Source organism: Marmota monax, unplaced genomic scaffold, assembly GCF_021218885.2.
Source record: "Marmota monax isolate L192 unplaced genomic scaffold, Marmota_monax_Labrador192_F-V1.1 WCK01_AAM20220418_F8-fsc00140, whole genome shotgun sequence".
Taxonomy (NCBI): Eukaryota; Metazoa; Chordata; class Mammalia; order Rodentia; family Sciuridae; genus Marmota; species Marmota monax.
The window spans coordinates 467,765-485,644 of record NW_026694256.1 but is presented as its reverse complement, the minus strand read 5'-3'; the positions used below and the strand labels follow the sequence as shown (position 1 = coordinate 485,644).

General features: G+C 39.1%; 1 protein-coding gene across 1 annotated transcript in view; it reads left to right on the top strand.

The window, feature by feature from the left end:
* The first annotated feature begins 8,780 nt into the window (after positions 1-8,780).
* Positions 8,781-17,880, top strand: part of Cep85l (centrosomal protein 85 like) — a 231,621-nt gene continuing 222,521 nt past the window's right edge. The window contains exon 1 of the mRNA XM_046466993.2: positions 8,781-8,831. The gene's annotated coding sequence lies outside the window, so the exon portion shown is untranslated. The remainder of the gene's footprint in view (positions 8,832-17,880) is intronic.

Here is a 17,880-nt window from a genome sequence, read left to right as displayed (position 1 = left end):
TTTGTGACCCTCCTGCCTCAGCCTCCTGAGTAGCTGTGATTATATGCATGTGCCACTACCTCTGGCTTCTATCTGAAACCTTAGTTTCCCCTTGCCATTAACATCTCAGGTTTGAGGGGCTAGGGCATGGATAGCATCAGATGGCCATTATTCTACCTACCACAAGATCCTTCCTCTGAACTTTTATTGCTGTTTTGATGAGTGGATGTTGGGGGGAGAAGAGAACAGAAGACAAAAAGAAGGATGATGAGAGGAGCCAGAGGAGTTCAAAGCATCAAGAAGTCACACTATTTCCTGAACCTCAAGATGGCTCTCCAGGATATTGCAGAGACATGTTCTCCTTCTATCTTTATCTCTTACCTTCGCCCCAGAACTAAATTTCATCTATTTGGTGGGGAGTGGATTCTTATTATATACAGATAACCTGTGTTTCAGAAAATAAAGGAATGGGCCACTTATGCAGGGCAGGTAGACAGTGTTCTTATATCAGTATTTTTCAAATTATGAATCTCAATTTATTAAAGATGGTAATGAGTACTGAGATTAGTTTAGTAAGTAGTAACAGCTTGAGAGAGACAAAGACAGGAAGGAAGGAAGCAAAGAAAAAATCAAAGAAATTTAATAGTAAAATATCAAGATGGGTCACATGTTCTAAGGCTAAATATTCTTGCAGTTCTATCCACACATGAGCACTGACTGATGATGTAAGGCACATTTCCACAGCGAAATAGTGTGGGCTGGAGGCTCCACGGGGCAGCTGAGAGTTTGCATGGAGCTCACAGAGGAGCTGCTCCACCAATACTGAGAAAAGTGAATCAGCTTATCTGTGCAGAAGCTTTCAAAAGGACCTTGGAGGACAGCAAAGAAAGACAGAAATGTGAAGAAAGGAGATCAGAGCAGAAAAAGGAGAGATGAGAGTTCAAGGGAAAAAACAAAGTGAAAGGAAATTAAGAACATTAGGCTTGTTAGACAAGAACAAAAAAAGTTAGCTGGGGACTCCAATGCTCTCCTGGTTGAGAGAACAAAGGGGAGAAAACCCAAACCCCAAACCCAGACAACCCTGCACTCAGTGCACATCCTCTGAGCCAAACTTCCAGCAGGCCTGGCCATTGCAGGCAATGTGGCAAGAGCACGTGCATGGTGGCTGGGTGTCTGGGGCTTGCTAGTGTCTAGGCGTGGTGACCTCCAGCTGCCCTGTGCTGTGAAACCAGAGCAGGAGAAAGCAAAAATGACAGCTCTTGGTCTGAGTGGGGTGCTGGGAGGGGGAATGACAGTGCACAGCTCCCACAGGTGATTTGTGTTTAAGCATTGCTGAGCACCCATGTTCTTGATCCAGACTAGCTCTCATCTGGAACTCAGGTATGACAGCATAGAGCACTATTATATGCAGACCTTGTTCCCTGCAGGAGGATACTAGATCTGAGAGGAGTCCAAAAAATTGATTATAATCAGTAAGTGGTAGAACTGTGACTCCAGATGCCTTCTGACTGCCCCACAGGGCTCTTTCCACCAACACAGGGACTTCTGCTTTTCAAAAGCAAACTTGAGCAGACTGATCCATGCAATCACATAGGAAAATTTCATTAACCATCATGCATGTCTAGGTCCTCCACGTCTCCACCTCCCAGCATGTTTCTGTTCTGGGGTGTGGAAAAGAACAGGAAAGTGGGTCTCAGAGCAGTCCGGGAACTGTGGTCCAAGGAACACAATCATGAATATAAATTAGGTATAAGGCTTTGGATAAGACACAAATGTCTTTTTTTTTTTTATTGGTTGCTCAAAATATTACAATGATCTTGACATATCATATATCATACATTTGATTCAAATGGGGTGTGAATTCTTATTTTTCCCATGTGTACAGATTGCAGGATCACATTGGTTATACATCCACGTTTATACAAACTGCCATACTAGTGTCTGTTGTATTCTGCTGCCTTTCCTATCCTCTACTATCCCCCCTCCCTTCCCCTCCCCTCCATCTTCTCTCTCTACCCCATCTACTGTAATTCATTTCTCTTTTTTCCCCCTTTCCCCTCACATCCTCTTATATGTAATTTTGTATAACAATGAGGGTCTCCTTCCATCTTCCATGCAATTCCCTTTCTCTCTCCCATTCCCTCCCACCTCTCGTCCCTGCTTGATGGTGATCTTCTTCTCATGCTCTTCCTCCCTGCTGTTTTGAATTGCCCCCCTTATTTCAAAGAAGACATTCGGCATTTGTTTTTTAGGGATTGGCTAACTTCACTTAGCATAATATGCTCTAATGCTATCCATTTCTCTGCAAATGCCATGATTTTGTTATTTTTTAGTGCTGAGTAATATTCCATTGGGTACAAATGCCATGTTTTTTTTTTTTTTATCCATTCATCTATTGACGGGCATGTAGGTTGGTTCCACAGTCTAGCTATTGTGAATTGTGCTGCTATGAACATTGATGTAGCTGTATCCCTATAGTATGCTCTTTTTAGGTCTTTGGGGAATAGTCTGAGAAGGGGAATAGCTGGGTCGAATGATGGTTCCATTCCCAGCTTTCCCAGGAATCTCCATACTGCTTTCCAAATTGGCCACACCAATTTGCAGTCCCACCAGCAATGTACAAGTGTACCCTTTTCCCCACATCCTCGCCAGCACTTGTTGTTGTTTGACTTCATAATGGCTGCCATTGTTGCTGGAGTGAGACACAAATGTCTTCTTAAGGTTATGGTCAATAATTCACCACCATACTTCCTTTTTTTTTTAACCACTTTTTTTTTTCTTTTGGAGGAGGGCAGTATTCAAGAGATCATGTTTCAAAAAAACACACTTCAAGAATTCTGCCCAAATTTACAAGACATTTTTTAGGGACCTCAGTAGTCAGCCTGGCTCTGCCAGGAAGATACCCTGGGCACCTACTATCTTCCAACTTGAGATCCTTTTTAACGTTGCTTTTAAAACAAAGCTGTGGCACTTGGACTGATATTTATCTGGCACTTTAAAAATAAAAAAAGAAGGCAAGTCAGCTGTACCTTGGTGTTGGCTTGCGTGGATTTGTTGGTTTTATTTCTGTTTGATTAATCTTGTATACTATGCAGAAGCCTGACACATGCTAGAGGGTAAACCAGGAAGTAGTTCCTTCCATTGCTTGCTGAAGGTTGGTTTTCCACACCCTGAAACCAAATCTCTGGGATTCAGCTGACTCAAGGAGCAGAAAACTCTGCAGAAAACTGCTCCAATGACAATCCTTTCATCTTGCTAGCTTTTAAAAAAATACTACTCATTTCTGATTCATGTCACACAAATCAGTATGTTACAATTGTCAAGGATGAGCTTGGGGCTGTTCTTTAAATAAACACTGCTAATATGTCTGTTAATGGTTTAGATATGAGGCATTCCACAAAAGCTCATGTGTGAGACAATCAAAAACATGTGGAGGTGAAATGATTGGGTTTTGAGAACCTTAACCTAATCAGAATATTAATCCACCAAAAGGGATTATCTGGGTGGTAACTCTAGGCAGGTAGGGTGTGGCTGGAGGAGGTGGGTTCCTGGGTTTGTGCCTTTGGGGTAAATATTTTGTCCATGGTGAAAGGAGAAATGTCGCTCCACTTCCTGATTGCCATGTTCCAAGTTGCATTCCTCCTCCACACAAGTTCCTGTGTCTGCCTCGCCATGGGCCCAGAACAATGGACTTCACCATCTATGCACTGAGACCTCTTAAATTGTGAGCAGCAAATAAACTTTCCCCCCTCTAAAATTGTTCTTGCTGGCCCTTTTATTGTAACAATGAAAAGGCTGACTAAAATAATGTCTCTGATATACATTAACAATGCCGTGCTGTCCTGCGGGCTAACTCATCATAGGTGATTGTCAAGAGCGCATGCTCATACTAAAAACTCACACATTTGTCCGTATTTGCAGCTGTAATTTGGTTCAGTGCCATTCCAGGTATCAATACTAAATTAAACATGAGGTGACTGGCCTTAAACTAGAGTACAAGGTTCAGATTGGCTCTTCAGGTTTACTGAGATACAGATACCAATACTGAAATAGGTTATTAAGAGCAGTTGTGTGATCTGTTTCCCTAGAGGTTCTTAAAATAAGATATTGACTATTCTATAGACAGAGCATCCAGGATCCAGAAGGAAGAGCCTGGGTTTAGCTGACAAGGTCTTCTAACTAGAATCATAGGTACTTTGTTCAAAGGATCTGTTGGTGAACCTTACACCCAGGAGACATTTTGATTCCTTAGTGTCTTATTTGCCAATGTTATTAACATTAGGTGAATTAGGAATTCCATTTTAAGTCAAACTGACCAGGTATGAATTTATTACTAACCCACAGTGCTTTCTTATGCACTGTGTTGATTATACCCACAAAATAAGGCCAATATTATTAGTGCTAGTAATATAAACCTACCATATTTGAGCACTCACTGTATGTTAGGCACTGTACTAGTTTTTTATACACATTGTCCAATTTTTCCCTCATACTACCTTTTAAAAAATATTATTATGGCCAGTTCAGAGATGCTTAAAGAGAGTCTAGGAGAGGCTAAGTAACCTACTCAAGATCATTCAGTGGGATTCAGAGCCAATTCTGTCTGAGTCTAAACCCTGTGTGCTTTTGTATACCACAAGGTGTGGCTAATGCTTTTTAAAAAATTCACATCAGGGGCTGGGGATTTGGCTCAAGTGGTAGTGCGCTCGTCTGGCATGTGCGGGGAACTGTGTTCAATCCTCAGCATCACATACAAATAAAATAAAGATGTTGTGTCCACTGAAAACTAAAAAATAAATATTTAAAAATTCTCTCTCTCTCTCTCTTTAAAAAAAAATCACATCAGACCATTTATTGTTGGCTTTGTATTCAATCAGGTAGCCACACCCTTCTGTTGGTGCTTAAAAGATGCTGGGGTCTCTTTTGGAGTTACTTTCATTTTCAAAGATACTTCAAAGGTTCACAAAAAAATGACTTTTTTCATTAATCCCTAAAAATTTAAATGATATGAGAAAGACCTTCCTGATTGTCTTCTACTTAAAATGTATGTTGGGGTTCTCATTAGGAAAATATGATTTAAAAAAAAAATTTAAATATTTTTTAGTTGTAGATGGACACATCTTTTATTTATTTATTTATTTATTTTTATGTGGTGCCTTACCCATGCAAGGCAAGTGCTCTACCCCTGAGCCACAGCCCCAGTTCCAGAAAATATGATTTCTGCTGCTAAAAATGTTTGAAAACATTATACATTCTTCTGAAAAATTTTCAAAATTTCTGGAAAAAAATGTTGAGGACATGCCTTGGCATAGGAAGTGGGAATGGGAGTTCTGAACATTATTCAAAGCAAACCCAGTGAATTGAATGAATGATCAATCCAGTTATTAGAAAAAGAAAGTGTGAATGATAAATAATGATGTCGACTTTCTTAGATGACATTGTGACATATATATATATATATATATATATATATATATATATATATATATATATATATATATATATCTCGTATTCACATCACAACCAGCCATGGTCCCATCTTTGACATCTATCTGGGAGTCCCCATGACGACCTAGTAACACCTCAACTTTTTAATGACCAGTGTCCAAAAAAGGACCAAAATGATGACTAAAGGAAATTCATTAATTTAGCAGCTGGTGAACTTTGGAGCAAAACAGATGGTGGAGCTGATGATGCCTCATGAAATGCTTCTCCCTGTTAACAAGACTGTCAAAAATGTACTCCTTTGCTATTTTCTCTGACAAGGAGGGGCAGGGAGGAAAGATCCTTTTGTTGGTGTCTGTAACATATGCATTCTTTACAGAAGATGTAGGTCAGGGAGAAGCACAACCTTCATAAGTATATTTTCTGCCTGTTATAAATGGGAAAAACAGCTTCGTGATGAAAAATAGCACAATATTCTTTTGCTCCAAGTTCTGAATTTAATTATATCTAGCTTTGATTTTACCTCTGGTGGAGTTGGGGTCATATGTTGGTTGATTGCCACCCACAGATAAATTTTGTAGACAAAATCAGTTTATTTTCATCCTTATCCTGGTTATAAACCCTTTCCAGATCTGAAGGTTTCTCTTGTCAATGGCTACATATTTTGCCAGCCTTCTATGTTCCCAACCTTGCTAAACCTTTTCTGTTATCATTTTGTCCAAAAAACATCACCAATGCCATGATTCCTTCCTCTAAAGTGTTTCTCAAAGCCACTGGATGTCTTCAGCCCCATGGGTTCTGAACATATGCATCTGGAGAATGGGTTAAATCAGGGTTGCTTGGCAAATGTTCTATCAGCATTTTACTCATTATCTTGTTTGCCTTACTGCAGACATCAAACCCTTTGCTGTTGTTCCCTCTTTGGCTGCCTTCCACCTCTGAGCCATTCTCCCTGGCATGTTCCATCCCTTTCCAACACTGCTCCAGGTTGTCCACTGATGTGAAGTTTCCCAAGAATAGATGTGACCTCCCTGTTTAACAAAAGTCTTCAACATCCTTTTATCCCTTAGGCACTGAGTGATACATTACCACCAAGGGTGGAAATTAAAAATTTATCTGGAATTTTGTTTGTGTTTCTGCCCTTCTCCATAAATTCTTCAAACTTCTTTTGTACAAAAGTCAAGTCTCCATTCCAACACCTCACCCAGGTCAGGCCTGAGGGAGTGGGAGCCCAACACAGGGCAGGTTTCCATCAATGTCACACTCAGTCTAGGGCCATCTTTTAAAAACTCCTCCTCTTCCTTCCAGACACTAGCAATAGAAGATTCTTTTCTGTGCTGTGCAATGAAAACTTACCTTGCTGGACTTCATCAACCCCACTCAACAACTTGATCTCATTCTTAAAGAGTTTTCTTTGCAGAAAATCATTAATTCTAAAAGTTGTGCTTAAAAAGAATTATTCCCCTTTTCCAAGCCTTGTTTGCATGTGGTGTGGCAAGGAGGGGTTTGAGATTTTGGGAAAGCAATTTCTGTCTGCAGATAACAGGTTCTGAGACTATTGGCCTGTAGTTAAGATTCCTATTAAGTTGTTCAACTAGGAAATGTTTATTTTTATAAGTACTTACTATTTGTTAGGCAAGTACTTACTACTTGTTGATATACTACTTGTATATCAACTTATCCTTAGAATAATCTTCAAGATGGATTTTGTTACCCTCTTATTAGAGACAATAAAACCAACTCTCAACATGGTTAAGCTGTGTGTTCAAAGTCAAAAAGTTATAAGAGTTAGAGCAGGATTGGTGCTTGAGTGTTGTACCATTCAAGCCCTATGCTCTTTATTACTCCTAGGTGATCAATGCCCAGTCTCCTAATAAGGAGGCAAAACACCATACTGATGCTAGTGAGGTCAACAAACTCACTGGAAATATGCTACCTTGACCAGATATTAAATTCCCAAATGGATCTGGAACTATTTCTTGGTTTTTAAATCAGTTCCATTGTCTATTTTGTATGGGCTAGTGCTGGGAGCCATTAGCCAAGTAGGTATGACAATTTCCTTGCCAGCGTACCCCATGTTGCTTAGTGGAAGGACTCGTGGAAATAGGCAGGCTAGTACCTCACTTATTTTACTTATCAAAACTTTATATTTCAGCATCTTGTAGGGCTAATTCCTTCCTTGTTACATTTCTCCTGTCATATTTTTCTCCATGTTTTTGAATCAGCTTATTTAGTTTAAATCATGATTATAAAATTTATTAGCTCATATAAAATCTGTAGATTAAATTGAGGAATTGACATCTTGATAATATTTTGTGTATTTCTTAGATTTTTCCATCTGTACTCATGTTCTTTTGTGTTTCCCAATACTAGTATCTTCCATCTTTACTAGATCATAAAGCTTTTTATCACTTTTTTGATAATCTCCCTCTCAGTTTATTCTCTGTGCTCCCCCCCCCCCTCTTCCTTACACAGCACATCTGGACACACATATACCAACTTCTTCATTTATAGAATCATTTGAGAGAAATTGAATAAAAATGTCCAGACCCTTCAATGACAGGTACGTGACAAAGTATTCTATGAAGCACTCAGGTGGTCATTGGCCTTATGATGGAGGAACTTTTGTCTGTTTTGTTTGTTGTGGTTTTCCAAGTGCCTAGAACAGTAACTGGCACACAGTGGCACTCAATAAATATTTGTAAGAGTGAATGAATGAAAAACCCAGTACATACTTCACAAATCCTGTTGAAAGGCAGCTATGTTCACTACTAGACCACCAATGCACTCCAAAGCCTGGTGAAACAAAGCCCTTGGTTTATGTTTTCTGGCAGCTGAAACCAACTCTGGCATTTTGTTTGTAGAGAATCTGTCAAGAAGAGAAGCGGCATAGAGAATGCAATTATCTTCCTGTGTATGCCACACTGACCTGTTTCTTCATTAGCGTATTAATAATAAATACAAAAGCCTTTACTGAAAGTCAATCCCCATATTCGTTTTTGCTTCTTAGTAGCCAAAAACCTTAAAATTCATACTTGTACAATAATGATTCTAAAATGGCATCCTGACAGATGGGCACTTCTTGGGTTGTCACAGGCCTATGGAGAAAATCTAGTTGATGTGTGGGTTAAATCTCCAAAGAACAATGATCATTCTTCTGAACCATGTTATACAGCAAAGTGCTGGGTCTCTTCAGGGCTGCCGTGTTTCCTGGCAGTATGGATGCAAAGTATGTGCAGGAAACACAGCACACACTGTGGTTTTACACAGGCGCTCAGGTTGCCTCTTATGAATATGCATGATGGGGCTGGTGCTCTTGCCACTCGAGTTTGCTTGAGCTTAACTTCACCCCACAAATCCATTTCCTGCCTATCATTTGAAGACGCTCCTTGAGGAGGTTTGAAAAAGTAAGTTGTTTCTCCAATTCTGGAACATTTTACTTTTTTTTTTCTTCTTGTTAAAGATGACGACAAATTGCACCCTGACTTATTTTTATGTGCTGTGAGTCACTTGCTAGTCTTATTTTATAAATAATATTTTTCTGCACTTACTTAGAAACAGATGGGAAAGTGCAAGGAAACACCCTCTGGGACAGAGGAAAAGTGCCCTGGTCTGGATTGGTAGGATGGTGCCATTACTGGAGTCCAGATCAGCAGCACTGCCACAGGACATGAACAGATGGCAGATGCTCCTTGCAAAGCAGCACTTAGAGTGGTTTTTCTTTGTTTTAGGAGTGGCTGTTCTCTTACTGTGAACTCTGCATACTCCTAAGAATGCAGAAAACAGGCTGGAAACTCTTCCCTATTATTCATAAAACAGGTCACTGGATCTGAAGGGTACTTGGACAGTTGGGAGCTTGCACACACATACCTGCTAATGGTTGTTACATGTTGTCTTTGTGAGAGGAAGTGGGGGAGGGGAGAGGAGCCCTGGCTCCACTGTGAGCCAGGAGGCATCGCTCCAGGGACCACGTGGTGAACAGCGTGCTCTGGGAAATGCCAGCCTGCATCCCTCCTCAATTTGGCATATAGACTCAATTCCTGCTTGACACACTTTACACAGCGGACAGGGAGTAGCAATAGTATTATCTCTGTTGGAGCAGCTATGAGTAAGGAACCAACCAAATGCAGGTTGCTATGCAGTTGTTTTGCTGTTGATATGGGAGCCATGCCAGGCAGTGCTTCGACTCTGGGAACATTTTCATTATTCTGTGGAGGTCCCAGCCCTTCCGTGACAGAATCTTGCTAATGGGTTTCCCTGAAATGACAATAGTTAGAGAGTAAGTGGACCTTGTAGATGGGCTACCCTTGCTCCTCTGTGGGCTAGCAATCCATTCTGGAGATGTGTTACCAAAGGGATTGTCATACATCATCAACTTCTAATGAGCTGTTATGTTTTATTTTGTTTGTTTTTAATGTTAGCCATTTTTTCCCTATATAACATTTGTGCTTTTAAAATTGCTCAGCGCTCTCTTATGGCATTTCAAGTCTGCTATTTAAGAGCTGGTGGTTTCACTTCATTGTTAAATAGTGAAATAATGGGGTCAAAGTGAGGTTAACAGGATTTAGTATTTCAATTTTACTGAAGTCTTTCATTTTCCTGAAAAATGGTGGAGGAAATGAATGGAAGGGGCGGGGGGAGAGTGGGAAAAAGTAGAGAAGGAGGAGGATGAAAGGAAAAATTTATGCTTTATTCCTGGAAATCTTGAACAGGCGAGATTTGACTGAATCCAGTTTATGTGAGCTAAACTTTTATAATGCTCTTGTGTCTTATTGATTCAACAAATGCTTTTCAAGAAAGTACTCCATACCAGGCATTAAACAAACCATCATTTGGTCTGTTATTCTGTTTGTGAAAAAGCAAACCCCTTTTTCATAGTGTATCTCATATTCTGGCTCTACTAACATTAGAAAAATTAGAGCCCACACTGTAATCCCCCCAATTTGGAGGATGCGGCAAGAGGATTACAAGTTAGAGGCCAGCCTTAGCAATTTAGATCCTAAGCAACTCAACAAGACCCTGTCTCAAAATATAAAATAAAAAGGGCTGGAGATGTGGCTCAGGGCTTAAACTCCTCTGGGTTCAATCCCTGGTACCAGAAAAAAAAAAACAAAAAACAGAACAAAACAAACAAAAAACCCTCCAGAGAACCTGTGACTTTAATTAACACAATTGTTTGATGGCAAGTTTATGTTTTCACCAGATGTGAAGTGTGCTTTATTTTGTAGTCACATACATCAGCTTTTCAGTGAACTCTGTGGCCCTCCTCCTTGGGCCCAGCTTACTTCCCTAGAACCTCTCTTGTGAACTCAAATTGCTTGTGTGTGTACCTGAAGGTAGGGCCTGTGCTTTGTCCATCCCTGAAGTCATGGCAATATGCGACTTAGTAAATATTTTAAGCAAAAAACATGTAGACAAAAATATCTTCTTTATGTATTCTAGTTTTTTTCTTTTTTTAGTAATACTTGTATGGCATTGGAATCTAAGAGTTAGCAGGTTCATTGGTTGAAATCTATATGTATTTTAAATTTTCATAGATGTTCACAACTCTCTCCCATATTCCCACCAGTAAAAGGTTTTATTGATCTTTTAAAATTTTGCTGGTTTTAATAGCTATAAAGTAAAATCCCATTGTTTAATTTTGACACATAAAAGTTTATATTTCTTTCAATATATATAAAACAAAAAAAGTACAAAGCTTTTCTTTTTTAACCTAAAAATTCCAATTTCAGGTTTGCTATGGAAATACTTAGGTATATAAATGAAAATAACTGCATAATGGGATCATTAGGGAATTGTTTATAATAATAATAAAAAAAGAACTTCTATAAAGTAGTTCAGTAAGTTATGGCAATTCTTTAATGTAGAATAGAATAAAAAGTTTAAAAGGATGAGATAAATCTACATGTATTGCATGAAAAGATTTCAACATATCATTAAATGAAAAAAGCAAGTCTTTGAATATATAATGCAGATTCCTACCCAAGAGTATGTTATGTGTATATGTACATTGTGGAAGAGAGTGACTTTCTTTTTGTCTTTAATATTACAAACTATTATTTGACTCATTGCAAGAAAGAGACAACAATTATAAAAGTTAGGTCTAATTAAAAATGCATTTAATTTTTATAATGTGGGATATAAATGACTTTAGTTCTAGGGAGAAAATAAAGAAAACTCAGTAGGGGTAGTTCCCTGTAGGTTCAGCTATTTCTGATGATTAACATGAGGTGCAATTTATTATCTGTTGATCCTATCTGTATTAGCCATGTGTTATGCCCTTCTACATTTTTTAAAATGTATTTTGAAAACCCTGACATCAATAGCCCCAAATAGTTCACACTTCAGATAGGAAAATACTGAGTCTGCAGTGAAAGCATTTTGGAGTTGTTATCTTTGTATCTGTTGTATTTCCTAACTTCCAATATAATTTGTTACCAAAGTGTATAACAAAATGACTTTTTGAAATCTTCACTCAACCTGATAAGCCAGCAATTAAATTCTTTATTATTGTCTTTAATCTTACAAACTATCATTTGACTCACTGCATCTTGTTCTTGGATCTTAACATTCTCTATCATTTAGTTTTCTTCTCAGCTTATACATACTACCTGAATTTAAAACTTAAGAAGTCCAGATGATTTGTTTTATAGGGAAGTTTATTTCAATCTAAAGGAAGAAACACCTTTGAATATTTAATATCACCCCCATTAGATGATTTATTATGTAGTTTCCACTGGGTGGGTGTGTATGTACATGTCTGAAAATATTTTTATGAACTTAAACCCACAGAAATAAGGTTTGTATGGATGCACGTCAGGTTCCTGACAGGGCTTATATGCAGGGAGAGGGCCTGGCAAAGGGGGAGTTGAGACAGCCCACTTTTATTCCTAGTACTTCTGTAATGTGTGAATTTTTTAAAAAAGAGAATGTTTTCATTACTTCTGTAATATTTTAAAAGAAAATAACTAGATTTTAGCAAAAATTGATATTTTATATATCTCCTAGAACAATATACAAGGTTACAGCTTTTTGGAGTGTGAGGCTCCGCTTTAACTGCTAGAATTTAAGCTTCAGTTTCAGTCTTCCAGCCTGGACTCTGAGGACTAGGACTTGCCTGCCTTGCTATAATGATCACCCAGGACCCACATGCTGCTAAAGTGGGCATTCAATAAATACTTGGGGAGTAAGTGAGTGAGTGAATGAATGAAGCTTTGAAAAAGTAGGTAAGGAGGAATATGACAGTGAAATACAGGAGGGTGGCTGGGTAACCTAGAGGAACCCGTGCTTGGTGACATGGGGTTGGAAGATCATCCATGGCAGAGCTGCACTGTCTTTCCAGGAGACCTCAATAGCCTGGGTATACACAGGAGGCCATAAAGATGATTTCATTCAAGGATGGGGATCTGTCAGGCCAATGAGGGGCAAGGGGATTAAGATACTAAGAGAGAGGTGATGATGGGTCCTGGGTGCTCAAATAGGAGAGAAAGGAGCAAAGAGAGAAGGGAAACTAATAGGGAAAGAATGCCTGGACACCACTCACCAAGCAGAAGTCTGCAGGGAGTGTGCAGAGTCGCTAACTGAGAGCTGGGAGAACAGGGGATTGTGATGGAGAGAAAAACATTGACCTATAGGATTCAGAGTGAAGCAGACCCAGGGGAGGAGGGGCTGACTGAGGTTGTAGGTAGAAAGGAGGAGGAGTTATTTGCTCTGAGAGGCCAAGAAAAATGAGAGGCCTCTAGGGCACTGGTTATATTACCAGTAGAGGTTTCAGGTGGAAGATTAGTCTGTTTTCTGGGATGGATGCCACTGTTTTCAGTGACAGGAAGCACTATGAGACTATAGACCATATTGCTAGCATGGGATGGAAGACAAAAAAGAATTAATTATAAAGAAATGTGAAAAAAAAAAGAAATTAGCATCACTTGGCAATGATGACCAACCTCAAGAGAATGAGAAGTGAACATGAAAGTGGACATTTTGTATCATTCTCAGTTGTTTACAATAAGCAGGACATCAAATATAAATCCCAGGAAGATCATATACATGTTTCAATAGTTGAGATAAAAATTGTAAAATCATGTTAGAACTTTCTGAACCTCTCAGAAGACCTAACATCTCCTAGGGGCTGGATTCTAGAAGGAAAATAATGATAACTTGCCAGGTCTAGTTCTGGTCAGGCATTCTTAGAATACCTTGGAGTGGGTTTTAGTCTCACAGGGATTCCACTTTCAGAATATCAGTGGATTCTGACAAAAAAAAGTTCTGGACCTTTTTCTCTACTGTCTGAAATACTCTGTCTGAAAGTACATGTTTCATTTCTGTTACTTTGCTGATGAACTTGATTCTTAACATGAAGAAAACAACTGTTCCTTCTCCTCTCGAGAAAATGAAACTAAAATATCCTCCTTATCTGAATATCTGTGTTCTCTGATTACGTTTAAGGCAGTTTATTGATCACTTGTTACATGCAGGCTCTTTTTTCTTTCACAGAGAGCAGTACTCAGAAGCCAGCAAACATATGTACATGAAATGCTGGGATACTATCGGCCAAGGGACTCCTAACGCCACCCAATTAGTGCAGTGCTAACAGTGGGCAAAGAGCTGAGAGCAACTGTGAGGGGGCAGGCTTAGCAGGGAAGGCCTCTCAGGCATGGCATCCATGCACAAAGACAGAGAAAGAATTCACACCAGGGAGGAAAATTATTTATGGTATTGCAAGGGTGAAAGGAGATTTCTTCCAATCTTGTGGTATCTGTTCCTCTGCCCTAGTGTTTGGACATATGGAGCTACCATTCCCATTAAAGTATTAAAGCGTGCCAGCAGACTTGGAATCCATTAAGAACATGTTGTGAGACGGGCTGCCACACCTCCAATTATGCCTCCGACACAAGCGCCATGTCAGATTGATGCCTGGAAAACGACTTAGATTTGGAAAACAGCACAATGAATTCCTGTATTGTTTTTATCCTTTAGTTTGTGTAGACCACACTCAACATGCTGTTAGCAGCTTCCTCACAACTTGACAAGATGAAGGTCTGTTAGAGGGACTTGTCAGCTAATTTGATCCTTAATGGAAGCCTCTTACTGGGGAGGGCTGGATTTGATTCAGAGATCTATACAAGAGCCCTGAATGAGCCCATGTCAGGCCTTAAAACTAAATTTTAAATATTTTCTCTTTCATTGTTTCTTTGGTAGGAATTATATTTCTTCCTGGCTTTCATAATTTGTGTAGCTCAAAGGGCATTTTGTGCTGTATCTCACAGCCTGGGGCAAGTTATCAATAAATCAAGAAGCCAAAAATCTAATGAGAGGAGACCTATGAGGGGTTTTTCCCCCCCTTTCTTTCTTTTTTCTTTTCTTTTCTTTTTTAATATCAGAAGAAGAAATGAGAGTGGAAAAGGGTGTGTGTGGGTGATGTGGTTTCTTAGCAACAGGGAAGCTTCTGGCTGATATTCTGAATTGAACAAAGAAAAATAGGACAGCAGGGAATGCATGAATGGGGAAAATATGAAAGGGAGGAAAGCATATGTGGTGGTGAGCGAGGTTAAGAGGAGAATGCACAGCAGAGCTTCGAGGGGGAAACATGAAAATGGATGTGGTAGGTATTTAAAAGCCAAAAGACTGTGAATTAAAAATAGTTGGGGAAAAAAAAAAGTAGTTGAAAGAAAGGTGAAAATAGCCATCAGGGTAAGAACATCTGCAATGGAAGCTGCCAGGCAGATGGTGGGATAAAGTGCCCTAGTACAGAGAACACTCCACTTGAAACTGGGCTCTTTCCTGGTGTTTGAGGTCACACCAGGGTGGACCTGAAGCAAGATGGCCAGAACAAACTCCACACCACTTAAGTCTCATTAGGCCACTCAGAGAATGACTCAGGAGGCAGGGTAGCTACAGGGATATTTTTATAACATTTTATAATAGGTATAAACCCTTTGAGTGACCCTAAAATAACTTTAAGATTTTTAGACCACTACATCAGGTCTGACCCAAAAGGGAAACCCCAAGAGAATTGGATATACTTTCGGCAAGAAAACTTCGAATTCCATCTTTGATTTTTCCAAACAGATTATTACAGTGTCATAGCACAGAGCAGGTCAATAAATATTTACTATGGATAGATGTGCCTTGAGATCTTCCCAGTGTCTTTGTATGGTGGTTACATGATATCTTGTAGGCATGCACGAGTTTATTTATATTCCATGGCAGGTACAGTTCTCTTCTATATTTGTCTCCTAAAAGGGCAAACATGTTTCTTGGCCCAGCCTCCACATGTTTTGATCCTTATCATGTGTAAATATTTAAAATTTGAGCATTTGCTTATCATATGCACAATTTTATTCCTAATTATGTTCATGAGTTATCTAATGAAACACAGATCAATAGAATATGATAGACTTATTAGGAATAATGAGATAAAGATAAAATTAGATGCATATTTTAAATTTTATTTCAATATTTCAGGGATTTGCTTATAATAATCTAATAATAATCTTCACTATCCGTTCCCCAAACAACCCTCAGCCTAAAGTGCCTCCTACCATAAGGCATCCTACAAGGGCATGGAGTACGGGCTCATTAGGTATTGTAGTACTTAGGACTGGAATGGCATTTTCCCAATCTCTGCTCTGGGCTGTCATATCACATTTCATAGGGGTGTAAGAAGTTACTTAGGTTATCACCTCCTATACAGTTCTAAAATTTATTTTTGTTTTTCAGCAGAAAAAAACAGAAAGAGGTGAGGGAACAATGATAGTTGTGAAAGGTTTGGTGCATCCATTATCTATCACAGCATGAAACTTGCCTCAAAACTTACAAGTCTGAAATAACAGCCTTTTATCGTTCATAGTTCTTGGGGCAGCAATTCATGTAGGACTCAGATGAGGTGACTCGTCCTGCTTCAGATGGAATTGATTGGGTTTACTTGTAGTTGCAAGCAGTCTGAGGTTAAAGACCAGGGTACCACAATTCTCCTCTTCTTGGTCTCTCCAGCAGATGGGTTCAGTCTTCTTTAGTGTAGAGACCCCCAAAAGGGCAGAGCAGAAGCTGCTCAGGCCTCTTGAGGCCTGTTTATAAGTCATAAAATGTCACTTCTGCAGCATTCTGTTCAAAGCAAGTAACAAGACCAGTGCAAATTTAAAGCATGAAAAAAAAAATAGGCTTAATGTCTCGATGGAAGGAATTGCAAACAAGACTGTAACCATTTTTAATCTACCAGATTCAGAAAGTGTCAACCTGCTTTGGAAGGCACAGGTGAATCAAAAGATATACTTAAAGAAGTGCACATATTACTATTTTTACCCACTTTTCCTATTTAAACTACATTAGAGCTTAAATTGTATTATTGTTGTTGTTGTTATTATTATTATTAGTAGTATTGGTTTCCTACCTCTATAAAAATGACCTATGATTGATATTGCTCTTTGGATTTTAGAAGCAACATATACCACATTTTGTAGGATCCTCTGCTCTTTCTCCTAAGTAACTTGAAAAGTTGACAACTTTAAGTAGGGCTCAGAGGAAGGCTGTGCAGCTGGTCCAGGCTGGAAATGTCCCACTTGTCCCTTAGGACCTAGTGGGACCAGTGGTTCTCAAATTTAAATGAGTCTGTGAAAAGACTGATTATGAGGTTCAGAGAAAAAGCATCAGGGTTTTAGAGCAAAGCTATACCTTCTTCAGTGAGCAGTCATTATTCTTTGGAGGAATAGCACTTGATTTGCTACTGGGACCTGAAGGTAACCAGGTGACTATGAAATGCAAGCTGTTTATCATGAATTGAAAGTTACCTGATCTACCCGGTTACAAAGTCAGAGGCATCCAAGTGGAAATAGTATATAAGTGAGTGCATCTGAGCAGGTCCTTAGAGCTCAAGTTTCATGTGCTGATGGCTCATCTTCCTAGTATTCCGGTCATGCCACACTGCCACCTCTCCAATACCAACAAGTATACTTTTGTAAATAGTTCTCTATTATCTACTTTGGTTAATGGGAGAAAAAGAAAATTTTAGCATAGCTTTATCTTTGAATAGTGAGTGGGCACAATAAAAAATAAGCTCACAAAATATATTGTGATAGTCCATTCAGTTCCATTCAGTCCCACCAAAGTGAAAGTGGAGAAGTAAAATTCTCCCAGTGGGTTAGAACTTTGCATGGCATATCATCTTGCCTTTTCCTGGAAATATACAGCTTAATAGACAGTAACAAATGGTTTAATTAGGTTGTGATGGAAGCAGAAAGAACAAGACCAGAGAGGACTGGTAACAAGTGGGTTTGAGAAGTATTTGCATGCATAAACAAAATGGGCCCTTGATATAGACATTTTCATTACATTGTCAATCTAATAGCCATTATTCTTTCTTGTGAATAGAACCTCAGTTTTGTATAGGTAGCCAAGATCTTCCCTGTGATTTCATGCATGCTAGAGGGTGGAATGACTATGTCTCTGCCCTAGCAATGA